The sequence below is a fragment of the Mobula hypostoma genome, chromosome 9, assembly GCF_963921235.1.
Source record: "Mobula hypostoma chromosome 9, sMobHyp1.1, whole genome shotgun sequence".
Lineage (NCBI taxonomy): Eukaryota > Metazoa > Chordata > Chondrichthyes > Myliobatiformes > Myliobatidae > Mobula > Mobula hypostoma.
The window spans coordinates 141,476,596-141,491,893 of record NC_086105.1 but is presented as its reverse complement, the minus strand read 5'-3'; the positions used below and the strand labels follow the sequence as shown (position 1 = coordinate 141,491,893).

At 41.1% G+C, this 15,298-nt stretch overlaps 1 protein-coding gene, 1 long non-coding RNA gene and 3 other non-coding genes across 7 annotated transcripts in view; 1 reads left to right on the top strand and 4 right to left on the bottom strand.

The window, feature by feature from the left end:
• Nucleotides 1-1,751: 1,751 nt before the first annotated feature.
• Nucleotides 1,752-12,556, bottom strand: LOC134352119 (uncharacterized). 2 transcript variants are annotated; one of them, XR_010019348.1, is made up of 6 exons: nt 12,512-12,556; nt 7,212-9,241; nt 5,984-6,121; nt 4,355-4,493; nt 2,802-2,866; nt 1,752-2,499 (listed from the first exon to the last, which is right to left on the bottom strand). It is a non-coding gene; the product is annotated as an uncharacterized LOC134352119 (long non-coding RNA). The 2 variants fall into 2 exon arrangements; XR_010019349.1 differs by lacking the exon at nt 12,512-12,556 and adding an exon at nt 12,115-12,488.
• LOC134352401 (small nucleolar RNA SNORD60) lies at nt 2,568-2,649 on the bottom strand. The gene has a single exon (XR_010019398.1). It is a non-coding gene; the product is annotated as a small nucleolar RNA SNORD60 (small nucleolar RNA).
• LOC134352403 (small nucleolar RNA SNORD60) lies at nt 4,064-4,152 on the bottom strand. The gene has a single exon (XR_010019400.1). It is a non-coding gene; the product is annotated as a small nucleolar RNA SNORD60 (small nucleolar RNA).
• Nucleotides 5,700-5,788, bottom strand: LOC134352402 (small nucleolar RNA SNORD60). The gene has a single exon (XR_010019399.1). It is a non-coding gene; the product is annotated as a small nucleolar RNA SNORD60 (small nucleolar RNA).
• A 294-nt stretch (nt 12,557-12,850) lies between the features above and the next one.
• traf7 (TNF receptor-associated factor 7) overlaps nt 12,851-15,298 on the top strand; it is a 113,870-nt gene continuing 111,422 nt past the window's right edge. For both annotated transcript variants that reach the window (XM_063059331.1, XM_063059326.1), the window contains exon 1: nt 12,851-12,942. The gene's annotated coding sequence lies outside the window, so the exon portion shown is untranslated. The remainder of the gene's footprint in view (nt 12,943-15,298) is intronic.

Genomic DNA, 15,298 nt, shown 5'->3' with positions numbered 1-15,298 from the left:
GCACCTATTTTCTATGTTTCTATAATCCATTTTATGAGAGAACATGACAGCACAATGGCTCAGATGGTAGAGTTGATGCTTCATAACTCCAATGACCCATCTCAAACTAAATACTGTACTAACATCTCAAAACCATCCAGTTATTCTATCTAACCAGTCACATATGCAGTACAGCAAGTGATGTCCCTTACTAAGCACTGGAATGTGTGCGCGCCCAAAGGAGCTAGTCATCATTTGATAATTGGTATAGGTAAAAGCAGGGTTCCCCAACTTTTTTTGCACGGCAGACCATTTCTTGCTGACCAGCTGACTGGGGGGGGGGTAGAGGAGAGAGGGGGTGTTCAATTAGGGTTGCCAACTTTCTCACTCCCAAAGAAGGGACAAAAGTAGCAGTCAAATACAGGACATTTGTGTTTACCCCGAGAAAGACTACCATGATCATGAAGCCTAGGCAGGCACCTGTGCGTGCGTGCATGTACGTGACTTTTTTCCTACAAATCGGCTTTGGTTTAATCTTCCCATTCTGTTAAGTGAAACTACACTGTACATAGATTATTTCTGCTTTTACTATATGTTAGTGTTATTTTAGGTTTTGTGTGTTATTTGGTATGATTTGGTAGGTTATTTCAAGTTCAACAGTGCATGACAGGGAATGAGGAAAGGTGCAGCTGACTCATATCGCCCATATTGTTTCCTTGCAGCTCAGTAGCACATGGGGACCACGGGGTAAAAGTATGTTAAAAGCATCTGCCAGAGATCACAGTTAGTGTAACACTTTTACAGTGCACTTGCAAGATCAGGATTCAGTTCCTGATGCTGTCAGTAAGGAGTTTGTACTGTTACATGTAGGTTTCCTCCCACATTTCAAAGATGTGCATTTAGGGCTAGAAGCATGGTGACACATTCCACTGATTCAATGTTCATGTGACAAATAAAGCTTATCTTTAAAAAATATCTTTATCTTAACATAAAAGGAATGAAAAGGTTGGTGGGAAGCTGCAAATGCATACCCTGCCAGGTATCAGAGCAGGGGCCCTTAACATGCAAAAACAGAATATTAAAAAAGTGAGGTAGTGTTCAGGAGTTCAATGTCCACTTAGGAGTCAGAAGGCAGAGGTGAAGATGACGTTCCTGTTATTAGTTATAGAAGTGCTCTTAAGTGCAATTCATTAGTGAGTGACAGCAGAGGAGCTGTACAACTGTATTATTGCAAGGTTATTGCACAGACTAGATACCCATACTTTAGCATCATGAGTTACAGCCACATAGGCATCAGAACCAGTGAGAAAATAACAGCAAGTGTGCCAGAATGTACTAACCCCTTGCAGGTTAGCTCTCCCTCCAATGTTCACTCATCTGCAGCTGACCCAGTGAGATAAGCCATTCTTACTGAAATGTGACTCCAGGACTAGATTCCATACAGCATCCATCTTAAGACCATGACACCAAGGAACATAGCTAAAACTATTTTGTGACTGTACATGCTGGATTATAACTGCTTTTTGACTTGAGGAATGTTTATGGTTGAATGACAATAAACTTGAACTGAGGTAAATCATAAATTTATGGAAGTCACTGGATGCTAGTTATCCCATTCTTAACAAGGAGTGATTCTGGTTAAGTGCACACAAGTGCATGAAATCTTGCAAGTCCAAGTCCATCTCTCACTGAAGCCAACCATCAATTTCTACCCCAACCCCAAACAAAAAAAATCAGTTGCAAGGCTGAGAGGAACAATACAGATACCTTCTCAAATATCCTTTAATGCTGGCATTACTCAAAGTGAATACAAAACATGTCATTTTCTGTGAGAAGTGGCTTTCTTGCACGAGTCATAGTCATACTTTATTGATCCCGAGGGAAATTGGTTTTCGTTACAGTTGCACAATAATTAAATAGTAATATGTAAATTATGCCAGGAAATAAGTCCAGGACCAGCCTATTGGCTCAGGGTGTCTGACCCTCCAAGGAAAGAGTTGTAAAGTTTGATGGCCGCAGGCAGGAATGACTTCGTATAACGCTCTGTGTTGCATCTTGGGGAATGAGTCTCTGGCTGAATGTACTTCTGTGCCCAATCTGAATAGATCACCAAGTCAGATGGTACTATAGCCCCTGAATGCAAGTCAAGCTCTGAAATGCTGCCCAAAGCAGCTGTGCATTTTAAAGCAGATCAATTCAATCAGCTGAATTAAGCTCAAACTTGGCCAATAGAACCAAAGGAAAGATCAAGAGATGAAAGGACAAACATTAAATAACATTTTATTAAGGACAGTACAAAAATGTCCACCTTCAACATTTTAAAAGCAGCCTTCCCACCATCATATTCTTGCTTCTTCACTCCATCCTTTCGAGTTCTAAAGGGTCTCGGCTCAAATGTCAACTGTATTTATTTCCATAGATGCTGCCTGTACCTGCAAGCTCTTCTGGCATCTTGTGGGTTACAGCAAGTCCAACTTTTGCCATACCAAGTTTCAAATGTCAGGCTGCTGATTCTCCATCCTGCAACAGCAAAATGATCAGATCAGTGCCAATCTCATGTCTATTTCTAACAGCAGATACACTTGGAAGAGCCTCAGCAAGATAATGTAATCAAGCATTGCTAATGCAATACTCATTCGAGGTGTCAGAAGTAAAGACTCATCACAGGCCCAGGAATTGTCTGCATATACATTTATACTATACATCAATTACACAATGGTTAAATCTGATCAAAAATTTAATACAATTTCAAAAACTAATGCAAAGGTACATGTCAAATCCAGTTCTCATGCAATCAGACACAAATACAATGAGCAACTCACCACATAAACTCCCAGGCCCGGCAGATGGGTTCACTGCAAGAATCAAGCCTAGAACCACATTGGATCTAAAAAGATTCACAATATAATCAGTATTTCACCAATGACCATAACCATTCTAATGTTAAACTTCAGCTACATTTAGATAAAAATATTGAGATTTGTAGTCCCCAATAGGCCCTTAAACATCTGATTTCAAACATGAACAGCTTAAACACCAGAGCTACCTACATCAGCCCTGGAGAGCTGTTCAACACACTTCATTACTTCTTCCTCTTCTCCTCTATCCTCAACAGAAAGTTGCTGTCTGAGGAGTTTCTTACAGTATCTTATACAATCTTACAGTAAAGTTATGCCAATCACTGCACCATTGTATGTCAATCATTAATAAATTCAATTACAAGCATAGGAAAAGTAAAAAAAAATGCCAATAAGTAGTGTAGAGACACTGCCAGTCAATCTCACACAAACCATGCCTGACAGAAGTATTTCTTAGGGTCCCAGGCACGATACATCAGCTGTATTGTTACAGATGCTGTCTGACCTGCTGCTCTTTCACATTTTCTACATCTGCAGTCATAATGGAGCCTTTATTAATTTTTTAATAGCTCTGGTCACTGGCAGCTCAAATATTGAAAACCCAATTGTACAGCATTTCAGGAACAGGTACGTGCATTTGTAATTACTCTGTAAAGGTCAAGTCAATTGCATCAGGGTTAGGGTTTAGCACCCACTTTACAATACCTTCCCTTGAGATGCCAGAGTTAAGGGCCACAGGTCAAGTTTTAATATTAATAACACTTTAAAACTCACTTCAGGCACCTTGAATTATACCAAAGCATCCTATGGCACAAAAATACAACAGACAGCATTTCTGGGACAAGATGAATGGCTTTTGCTCTGAACAAATTGGTCATCTCTCACCAAACATTTACCAGGTTATATCAAATGTCATTTATGACTACCGATCTCTATTACATCAACAGCAGCATAGTGGCTTGTGAGATTCTGCTACAGCTCGGGGCATTTGAGTTCAATCCCATCTTCCTCCAAGGCATTTGTATGTCCTTCCCCGTGGAACGTGTGTGTTTCCTCCCTATCCAAAGGCACTAATTGGTCACCAAGTTGTCCTGTGATTAGCCTAGGTTTAATCAGGGATTGTTGATGCAGCACAAAGGACCAATTCCACACCATCTCTAAATAAAATGACCTGAAATTACGCAGCAGCAGTGGACCGGGAAGCATCAGTTCACCAATTTAAAACAGAGCCTCAGAATCAAGTGTATAATCAAGCATTGCCATATGCAACACTTTCAGTGGAGATGTCAGAAGTAAAAAAGATTCATCAATGGCTCAATATCTAATACAAGTTTTGCCACTAAAAGTAAAGAAAAATTGAATCTTGTACAATCAGGTAATCCAAAACTGTACAAAACTCTGGCTAGCATACAAGTAAACTTGTAGTTAAAATAGTTTCTTCTTTTCTACTGCCATACACTTGGTATAGAAGCATAGTAACCCAAAACCTTCCTCCAATGTGAATTATAGAAACTTACGGAGAACGGGAGGGAATCAGGCCCCTACTCTCCCAATGCTCCAGGCATGTATGGATTTAGCCAATTTGCAGGCATATAGTGCAGATCTTCCAGCCCATTCCTGCAAAGTCAAGTGATAAATACTGCCATTTAAGGACACCTATAATAAAAAAAGATTACATCAGCCCAGCTACCCTTTAAGAAAATATTTATCACATTTCCTGAGAATACAGAACACATGACATGCTGGTTTCATTTTTTAAGTAAACTGATAAATTGCCAAGCAACATGCTGCTTTATGCTATCAAAGGCTTAACCATTAGATGGTAGCAAGGACAAATAAATTTAGTTTGAGGCACAATGACCTCCAGTGGTCAAGTTTAAAGTTACTAGAAGAAACTGCAAGTGTCACTATGCCTACAAGCTTACTAACCCTAACCTGCACCCACTTGGAATGTGGGAAGCTGAAGCAACCAAACAGGGAGAACATACTTGTGGAGACACCAGCAGGAATTGGACCCCGATCACTAATCACTGACACTGCAAAGCAATGTGCTAAAAGCTCTGCTATTGTGCTGCCCTCTGGGACTACCTCTAAATTAGCAGCAGGAATTAAACCCCAATCTTACAGCCGGCACTGTAAAGCATCATGCCAACTGCAATGCTACAGTATTAATCAGGCATTGATACATTAAATAACTAAAGTATAAAAAAAAAAGGACAGGAGTACCTGTGACGAAACTGCAGGTTAATCTATCATGCAAACCATGCCTGATACATTTACATAAGGCTCGATACATTAGCTACATTTTTTTTTAAAACAGATGCTGCCTGATCTGGCTTTCATATTTTCTGCATTTGCAGTTTATAATGTAGCCTTTATTAATATTTAATGGTTCTCATCACTGACAGCTCAACTGTTAAAATAAATCCAAATGAAATAGCATTTCAGCAGGACTTGCATTTGAAATTGCACGGAGGGCAAGTAATTCTACTGCATTTAAAAAAATTAAGTCTCAAGTTATCACTTCACAATACATTCATTAGAGCTTTTGGAGATAACAGTGACCGGTTCAACATTACTAGAATTCAGGTTTTACTAATAATTCAAACTTGATACCTTGCATTGTACAATGGCATCTTGATATGGCACTGAAATTCTACATGTGCAACAGGTAGTTTTCCAGAACATGGCTGAAATTGGGCAAAGTTCTGCCATTAAACAGATTCACAAATTGCTCAACTTGCAAACAGTAAGTGAATATCAAACATCGCTCATGATTACCAGTCTATCACAGCAACCTGAAATTACACATAGTGGAGGCAGCAGTGGACCAGGAAGCACCAATTCACCCAATTTAAAACAGAGCCTCAGAATCAAGTGTATAATCAAGCATTGCCATATGCAACACTTTCAGTGGAGATGTCAGAAGTAAAAAAGATTCATCAAAGGCTCAATATCTAATACAAGTTTTGACACTAAAATAAAATGAAAATGGAATCAAATTGGTACTTTAACCTGTACAATTCAGATTAATCCAAAATTATTATAGTTGCCCTAGAAGTAAACTTTTATTCAAAACTAGCTTTTATCTGTTGCCATACACGTTAACTCAAAGCCTTCTTCCAATGAAAATAAAAGAAACTTACAGAATGGGAGGGAATCAAGCTCCTACTCTCCGGGCACATTGATTTGGCCAATTTGTAGACATATAAAACAGATCTTCCAGCCCATCCCTGCCAGGATGGTGATAAAGGCTAGTCATAAATCCTGTCATTTAAGGACGCCTGGAATTTAAAAGAAGATTAAATCAACCCAACTATTTTGAGTATACATTTCCACACATACCACAAGTTGCCTGCAGTATAGACCTCATGCCTGTTTCAATTCAAAAACAAAACGATTGGGAAGCAACAAGCAGCTTTATGCCATTAAGGGTTTGACCAGCAGATGGCAGCAACATCTAACATTTAATTTAGTCTGTGAGCCAGTAGGGTTGGTCAGTACCATCTGAGGGGAATAATGCTCAGTGATTTTTGGCAAGGTATACATCTCTAGATTTAGCGCAAAGTGCAGAATCAGGTATCACTATGATTGTACACTCTAGTATCAATTGTTTGGCAACAATAAAGTATATAAAGTATAAAGAAATGTGCTAGCATTACCCCAGTGGTGGCTTTGTGTGTGCTATCATGCATTTTATAACACTACCCTAAAATAAGCATTTCTGAAAAGTGGCCAATATAAAGCACAGCATATATATTCAACCTAGTGGTATTTTGTCATCAGTGATCCGTCAACATTGAAATTTGTTACAGTGATAGCTGAGTTCAAGCACTTTTCATCAAATGTTGTTATAAAATTCTACATTGAAAACTATGTCATTGGTGGCACTCGCAGTAGTGCCCAATTTCAGTAGTGAATTTTTTTATTTTTAGAAAAATATTTGTCTGTTTATTTTGGAAGTCAATAAAAACCCTAGGACACAATCACATGGATTTGTTATTCAGGAATTCAAATAAGTAGTCTCTTTTGTATATATTCCATATTAACATCAGTACAGCAGAAAACGTTACCCCATAAAAGGTAAAAAACTCATGGAGAGATTTCAAAACAATCTTAAACTCTTGTCATAGCATATAGAATTACAGTATAATTCAAATGTGGGGTTCCACACAGCCATAACCTAGGCCCCATTTGGTTAAAATGAATATTTAATCAAAGACCGCTTTCCATACTTTCATAACCTATTAATAATCATAATAATTTTCCAAGTCTTCCACATTTTCGCCTGAACTTTCCACACTGAGGTGGATGCCTGGTTCTCAGTCTGCCAGTCTACACATCTGTACACCTGACACCATTTGCAACACACACCTTTAGAGTGAACTTTTTTTTGGACAGTTACAGGCCAGTAGATCCAGGACGGCATTGGGTGCTGGGTGGCCTTCCATCCAGTGCACCACCAACTGCTCAGCTTCCTCTTCTCTCCATCTTCCATCCTCTGCCAACAGGGCTTGGCACTTGAGTCCTTCTCCATATACCAGCCTGGTAGTTGGCCCACTGTGCACGTTTTGTTAAGCAGTCCTTGCATGGTGGGAGTTAATGACTTTCGATTTCACCTTTTCCAGCACAAAGTTTTAGGGGACTTGTCTTCCCTTTGCCTGCAAAAGCACTTAGTGTCACACCCTATATACGTGTGCAACCCAATAAGAGCCCTACAAACCTCTATGCTAACAGTGGTAGCAAACTTCCTGATGTCTACAAGCCTTATACGGGTTCTAGTGCCACACTTCTGGAACAATGGGGCCTCTTGTCACAAAATGCTAAAGACACCTGTGTCTTCTGAGCAGATCACTACAGATTGGTATCCCTCTTGTGGCATGGGCAACATGGGAGTAGTAGGCAGCCATCTGCTTCTTCTTGTTGACACTGAAGAGCTGACACCTCCTCAGTTCTGAGATGTGATTCTGTAACATTTGTCATTCACAGTTACATACATAATCTTCTCCTGTAGCTTTGCTCTGTACTCCACCTTCCTCCATTCATGGGCTATGAAGCTAATGAGACTATTTTTGTTACTGATTTTGGTCAGGAAGCTCCTCCACTGCCTCACCATCTGTGTGCCTGTGATACCTTGCATCTCATGACCAGTCTCTTCACCCCGTAGAGATCTTTCATTATTCTTGATAGAGTTCTCCCTGTATCTGTCGAACACAACATCTATTCTGCTACTCTGACTGCCTTCCATCAGAACCATACCCAGAATTGTTGTGGCAACATCTCAAAGTAACTTAATCACCTTTCACTCTTTGGACCAAGTTTATTCCATCAACCACTGCTGCAGTTTCCTGGGAGTTGCTCTTCTACTGCTCAAAATTGGTTGCCTTGGCCCTCCAAACTTTGAGTTCCCTCTGTAGAGTTTGATTTGCCAAGGCAACGTCTCTTAATGATACACTTTCAGGAACCATTAACAATTTTCCTTTGTCATCTGGAAATATATCTACTGAATTGCCCAGCTCAGATTCCAGTTCCCTACGAATGTGTTTCCTTGTAGAATCTTTCAGGAGTGTAACTCCACCAGATAGCATGAAAAATTCAAGTTTCGTGACCAAAGTAGTGACTTGTACAATCATCTTGTTGGGTATGATATCAGTTCTGATATACTTGAAAAGGTCTTTATAGGCTTCCCTTTCAATCCTTTTATACAGTTCATCACCATCTGTTTTATCATCATTCTCTTTGTACCCGGGTTCCCTTTTCTTGATTCTGGTATAATCCTTATAGCATGAAACATGATAGTGGGCCTCTGCAGCAACTATGTCTCTGCTTTGTTACTGCTGGAATCTTTTCATCTTCCTTTTGGGTTGCACATTCTCGTAGTGTTTGGTCAGCTCTGGGCTGTACAGCTTGTGTAAGCTTTTCACGTGACTTGGAGACCTTCAGAAACTTCACCTTATTATAAAAAATGCAGATTTGATCATACACCCTTGCTTCTGATGAAGATCTCATACTTGGCCTTTTTGATGTACAGGTATTCTCACCAGCTTCATCAGTAATGCTTTCCTTTTCAGAGTCTCTAAGTCTCTCTTCATGAAGAGGCTTTGGCATTTTCAGTGATAGCAGATTCTTGGGCCTTCTTTTTCTCGAAGTTCTTTAGCAACATCTAAAATAGGGGCATGGTTTCTCCCTTTGGCTGCTTCAAGTAATGTTTTCCAGGATTCGTAGACTTGAGGACTAACTAAATGGTCATCTTCTTTTGATGTTTTCTGGTGTATGATACACTGCTTCTTAATAGATTCTTTATGCTTATAGCTCTCCATTCTGAAGCAAAGTGATTCAGCTACTCCAGATCTAAATCTACTCTACTCTCTCTATTGTGCAGGACTATCGCACCGCCACAGTACCTGAAATACAGAAAAAAAATATCACATTAACATTGCTGGTGAAGAAAGCACCTGCTGCAAAGGTGATACAAATGTATAAATGGTGATATACAAGATATAAATGTGAAACAGAACATGAAAACAAAAATACATCTTACGTAATGTATAGTCACTGTGTTGTCACTGCTGGTAATAGATGACATTTGTAGAGATGCTAATTCTAACAACTTTTCTGAAAAACAGTCTGAGTTATATTCCCACCAATTTTCAAAGACAAAGCATCAATAATAAGAGAACCATCAGTTTGAAGTAAAATGCTTTATTCTGTGCGATGTAGTTTTGAAAAGTGCGTTTTGGCATGGGGTTATAAATCCAAATGATTACACACAGAATGCTACCACCACTGCGATGCTCTCACATATTTTCTAATGTTAGTGGTGTATACCTTGCCAAAAATAACTAAGAATTATTCCCCCCAGATGGTACCGGTGGCCCAAATTTGGGGTCCTAGTTCACAGACTAATTTGAGCAAAGATGACCCCCAGTAGCCAAATTTAAAGTTGTTAAAATAAATACTGTATAATTGTACAACACTAACCAGACCTTTTAGGCCACCTCGTCCATGTCTACGTAGACTAATTCAATTTGCTCAAGTAGTCAAATATTCCTCTACATTAGTCCTACCCCAAACTGCACAAATATTTTATAAACGTTATCTGCTTCTGCCCGCTGGCAACTTGTTCAACATAATCACCTATTATCCCTCAGATCTCCTTTAAATTCCTCCTCCACCTTCAAAAACTTCTATAGTTGCACTGTGGAGAGCATTCTGACAGGCTGCATCACTGTCTGGTATGGAGGGGCTACTGCACAGGACCGAAAGAAGCTGCAGAAGTTTGTAAATCTAGTCAGCTCCATCTTGGGTACTAGGCTACAAAGTACCCAGGACGTCTTTAGGGAGCGGTATCTCAGAAAGGCGGTGTCCTTATTAAGGACCTCTCGCACCCAGGGTATGCCCTTTTCTGTTACCATCAGGTAGAAGGTACAGAAGCCTGAAGGCGCACACTCAGCAATTCAGGAACAGCTTCTTCCCCTCTGCTATACGATTCCTAAATGGACATTCAATCTTTGGACACTAGCTTACTTTTTTTTAAATATACAGTATTTCTGTTTATGCACTTTTTGAAAATCTATTCAATATACATAATTGATTTAATTATTATGCTTTATTTTATTTTTCTCTGCTAGATTAATGTATTGCATTGAACTGCTGCAGCTAAGTTAACAAATTTTGTGTCACATGCTGGTGATAATAAACCTGAAACCCGTTCATTTTAGACTCCTTTGACCATCTATAAACCTGCTTTAAACCTCCAAGATCACACCCAAGCTTCCTATATCTTAGTGAGAATAAACCTAGCCTATCCAACATCCTCGCACATTTCGACCCCGCTTTATCGAGGATGTGTTCCTCAGAGGTGGAGGCTATGTGGGGCCATAACATTAAGGACATACATGCCCAATTAAAAAAAGAAACCCAAGATATGTAACACACATCAAAGTTGCTGGTACCAGTAACCAGCAAAGAACCAGCAACTTTGATGTGTGTTGCTTGAATTTCCAGCATCTGCAGAATTCCTGTTGTTAACCCAAGATGTGTATTATTTTATGTACACACAGTAATTTGTGGAGTAACAAACACGCAAATAGGCCTAACCAGTACATCAGTGGAGCAGCAACACATCCCAGCAGCAGACAGAAGCAGATGGTGACTACATCTTAGACACCAGGCTGTGGGTCTTCTGACTACCAATTTCTTAAGTTTCCTCTCATGAAGGAACTCTTGGTAGCAAGAAAATATATCAAGAACACCTCTTTGCCACTTTGCTCACTGGATAACTTGCACTGTACCCTACAATATTTAATTTATGCACTCTATGTTATCTATGTGTAATTAATCTGTAGATCTAATTTTTACTTTCCTTAATTTATTGTGTGTTGTGTATTACTGAGCTGGAGAAATGTCAAAATTGGTAGTATACATTATATGTTAATAAACTTTAACTATTAACTGCAGACCAAAAACACCAAGGCAGCAAATTACAGAACACAGCACAACCTCGTACAATACTTTCAGCCCATGTTCCGATCTTTTAAGCCTACTCTACCAATCTAACCCTACCCAGACTCCCCATTTTTTCTACCATCCATGTACTATCCAAGTGGATTCTCTCTGGGTGTTCCAGCTTCCACCCAGTCCTACCAGTTACAGTTTGTAGCTTAATTAATCATTGCAAATTGCCCTGTGATTGGTCTAGTATTAAATAAGTGAGCTGCTGAGCAGTGTAGCTCAAAATCTAACATTTCTCTACCATATTCAATTCGCCAAGTTGAGGGTAGTCATCAACTTGTGGCACTGTCTTTCTCCTGGCAATTCTCAAATTTGCCCGAATAATTTTTTTTAATGTGTAGATAACCCAGATTTCGTTTCCTCACGCCATCTTCATATTCCTGTTAATAGTAAATTAAACCGTCTAAATAAATTAAAACAGGTGCACTCCCCCCTCCTCCGGCAGGTGGGGATTATGCTGCCGGAGGACAGTCAGAAAAAACAATGACAAGGTTTAAAAGGGCATTTGGTAGGTAAAACGGAGTAACAGGGACATGCGCCCTAATGCAAACAGATGACGTTTATTTATTTAGACCAGAGGTTACCAACCTGGGGTTCAGGTACCCCCCCCAGTTAACAGCAAGAGCCCATGGCATAAAAAGGTTGGTAAACCCCCCACCAACTCCCCGGTTTAGCAATATACCGCGGAACAGGCCCTTGCGCCCAGCAGCTCACCAATTTAACCCTGGCCTACTCACAGGACAACTTAACAAGGCGGGTTTACCTACTGGCCGGCAATTCGCTGGAGTGTGGGAGGAAACCCACGCGGTCTCGGGAGTTGGCGTAGGAAGACGTGGAGTGGGCCTACCAGGCCCCCCTTCCTGCGGCTTGCGGCTGTGTGAACGCTGGGGTTAACTAAAGTGAGTCATGAGGCAGATCCTAGATCCTAGAGTGGGAGTGGGGAAACCCATTCCCAAACGTGAAATCGGAGGTTTCGAACCATGTACGGAGGGCTAGCGCTGGCGAGCGCAACTCAAGTGATCAGGCCCAAGGATTTAGCTCAGAACCCTTCCAAACTACACTTGCAGCGCAATGTAACCGCACTTTAACAATTTAGAAACTCTTAAACACCATCTTTTGTGGTTGAAAACCTCCTCCCCAAGACATTTCATTCAACAAACCTCTCTCCACAGCGTCGACCGCCAAAAGGACAGACAACCTTCCTTGCGCGGTAATGTACTGAAGCCTCCTGTCAATCTCTACCTATCCTGCATGGCGATTGGACAATTTTGATAACTGACGTCCATAACAACCAATGCTTTTCAGAGTTCCGCGATAGTCCGACTCAATTTCATCCAATGCACAAGGGGAAGGGGCGGCGCTCGGATGCCTTTGTCTGGAGGGGGCTCGCTGCTGAGTGTGCTCTGGGAACTGTAGTCCCATATCACTATTGAACGGCGGCTTTGAAAGGTGGGTAAACTACAATTCCCGGACAGCCCCTCGAGTTCGGCGCATGCGCAGGACAGACTGGTGGTTTGTTAGCTAGTTCCTTAAAATTTCGGACAGTTCGCAGACAAGGAGATTTCAAAATGTCAACCGTTAGGATTTGCGGGTGAGTAGATTGTTGAGCTAAAAGGTTATAGTTTATTTTTTCCGCTCTCAGAGTGCTGTGCAGTCGGAAGTCGGCGGCCCTGTTGCTGTCTGGAAAATTGGACCCAGACGCGGATCTGTCAGTGCAGCCGGCCAGAGAGTGTCTGATTCCAACAGCCCTGTTTCGGGGCCGCGGGACTGGGTAGAGGGCATTCTCCCTCACCCCCCACCCAGAAAGTCCAGACACACTATCCTGGAGCGGGGTGCAGAATCCACTGTCCTGAATGATGGAGGATTCCACAGTCCTCTTCCCCTTTATACACTCTTGGCATTCTTTCCCCATTCTCACTTTTTCTTCCTATCACACACCCATTCTACACTCCTTTCCACTGACCCCACTCTTTCCCGTCTCCCTCTCAAGGTTACTCCCCTCCCTCTGTTCACATTGTTTTTCCCCTCTTTCTCTCCAACTTTCCCCTCTTCCTATCCCATTTCTTCCCATATGTCCTTCCTCCCACTTTGTTCTTCCTTCCCCCATTCTTCCCTCTCTTTCTTGCCTGGTTCCTTCTGCAGTTCCCCCCTTTCACCCCATTCTTCCCCCTCTTTCTACTCCAGTTCTCCTCCCACCAGCTTCCCCCTCTTCTTTCCCCAATTCTTTGCACTTTTCCTTCCCCCCATTCTTCCTCCTCCCATTCTTCCCTTCTGTCTCTCCACTCTTCCCCAATTCCTCTCCTCTTCACTGCACATACCATCCCGTCCTTCTCACTTTTGCTGATTAACTGAGGCACTGTTCGCCTTGACATTAAAGTTGCCAAGGTGCTAGTTTGCTGAAGAGCGTTAGTGTCCTCAGGTATCCTGGGCAATGCTTGTCACTTATCTGATATTTTCAAAACTGGTTACCCTGTCATTCCAGGTGAGTGTGTGGAATGGGCTGCCGGTAACAGTGGTTGAGGCAGATACGATAGGGTCTTTTAAGACTCCCGGATAGGTACATGGAGCTTAGAAAAGTAGAGGGCTATGGGTAACCCTAGGTAATTTCTAAGGTAAGGACATGTTCAGCACAGCTTTGTGGGCCGAAGGGCCTGTATTGTGCTGTAGGCTTTCTATGTTTCGATGTCATGTTCATGAGAACTGTTAACTTCCCAGAGCTGCTACAGTTCCAAAGTATTTCATTGACTATAAAGTGAGAAACGATTATTAAAACATTTTGTATGTCTTTTTTTATTAGCAAACCTCTAATTCCTACTGAGTTGCTTCTTAAGACTTTTTTCTCTGACCAAGTTTCTGATCTCTTGTCTTGATAGTACTGTTCTATGTTCTGATTCACTTCATATCTGTTAAAAGTTTTACACCTTGGCATACTTTAGGTTACATCTATCTGCTTTATAACAAAATGTTTTCATAATATTAACTGTGGATTTGAACAAAGGTACAATATAACCTTGGGAGGTAGCTTTGTGTTAAAAACAGTTTAAATGCTATTTGAAGATGAAGATCCAGGAATTTGAAGATGAAGTCATATAATAAGGAAATGGAACCTGGTTTTTCGGCACATTTCAAAAAATAACTTGCTCCTCAAATTTGAGAATCTCCAGGACAAAGATTTTGTGTCGGTAGTTTATGACTACCCTCCACTGAGTGAATTGAATATGGTAGGGAAATGTTAAGAGACCCTATTTCTTTTGCCACCTGGACAGTACATCGATCAATCTTAAAAAGCGTTTAAGGGTCTGGTCATAATGTGACCAAATAAGATTAGTGTAAACCAGAGGTTGCCAACCTGGGGTCTGCAGACCACTTGCTTCATGGTAGGGGTTCATAGCATAAAAAAGGTTGGGAACCTCTGGTGTAAATGGTCAAAAGGTCATCATGGCTGTGGCGGGCTGAAAGTCCCATTTCTGTGCTCTACAACTCTGTAGGCACATGAAATATAAATCTTCAAGAACATTCTCTCCTTGGTATGTTAGCAACGACGCTCAGAAGTTTCCATAGATGTACTGTGGAGAGCATTCTATCTGGTTGCGTCACTGTCTGGTATGGTGGGGAAAAAAGCCGCAGAGGGTTGAAACTCAGCCAGCTCCATCGTGGGCGTTAGACTCCCCATCATCAAGGACATCTTCAAAAGGGGATGCCACACAAAGGCAGAATCCATTATCCAGGACTTGCCCTCTTCTCGTTGCTACCATCAGGGGGGAGGTACAGGAGCCTGAAGGCATACAGTCAACACCTTTGGAACAGCTTCTTCTCCTCTGCCTTCTGAATGGACAATGAAACAACCCATTAACACAACTTCGGTACTTTTGCTCTCTGTTTGTTCTACTTGCTTACTTTTAATATATATTTCTTATCATAATTTATAGTTTTTGTTTTTTCAATGT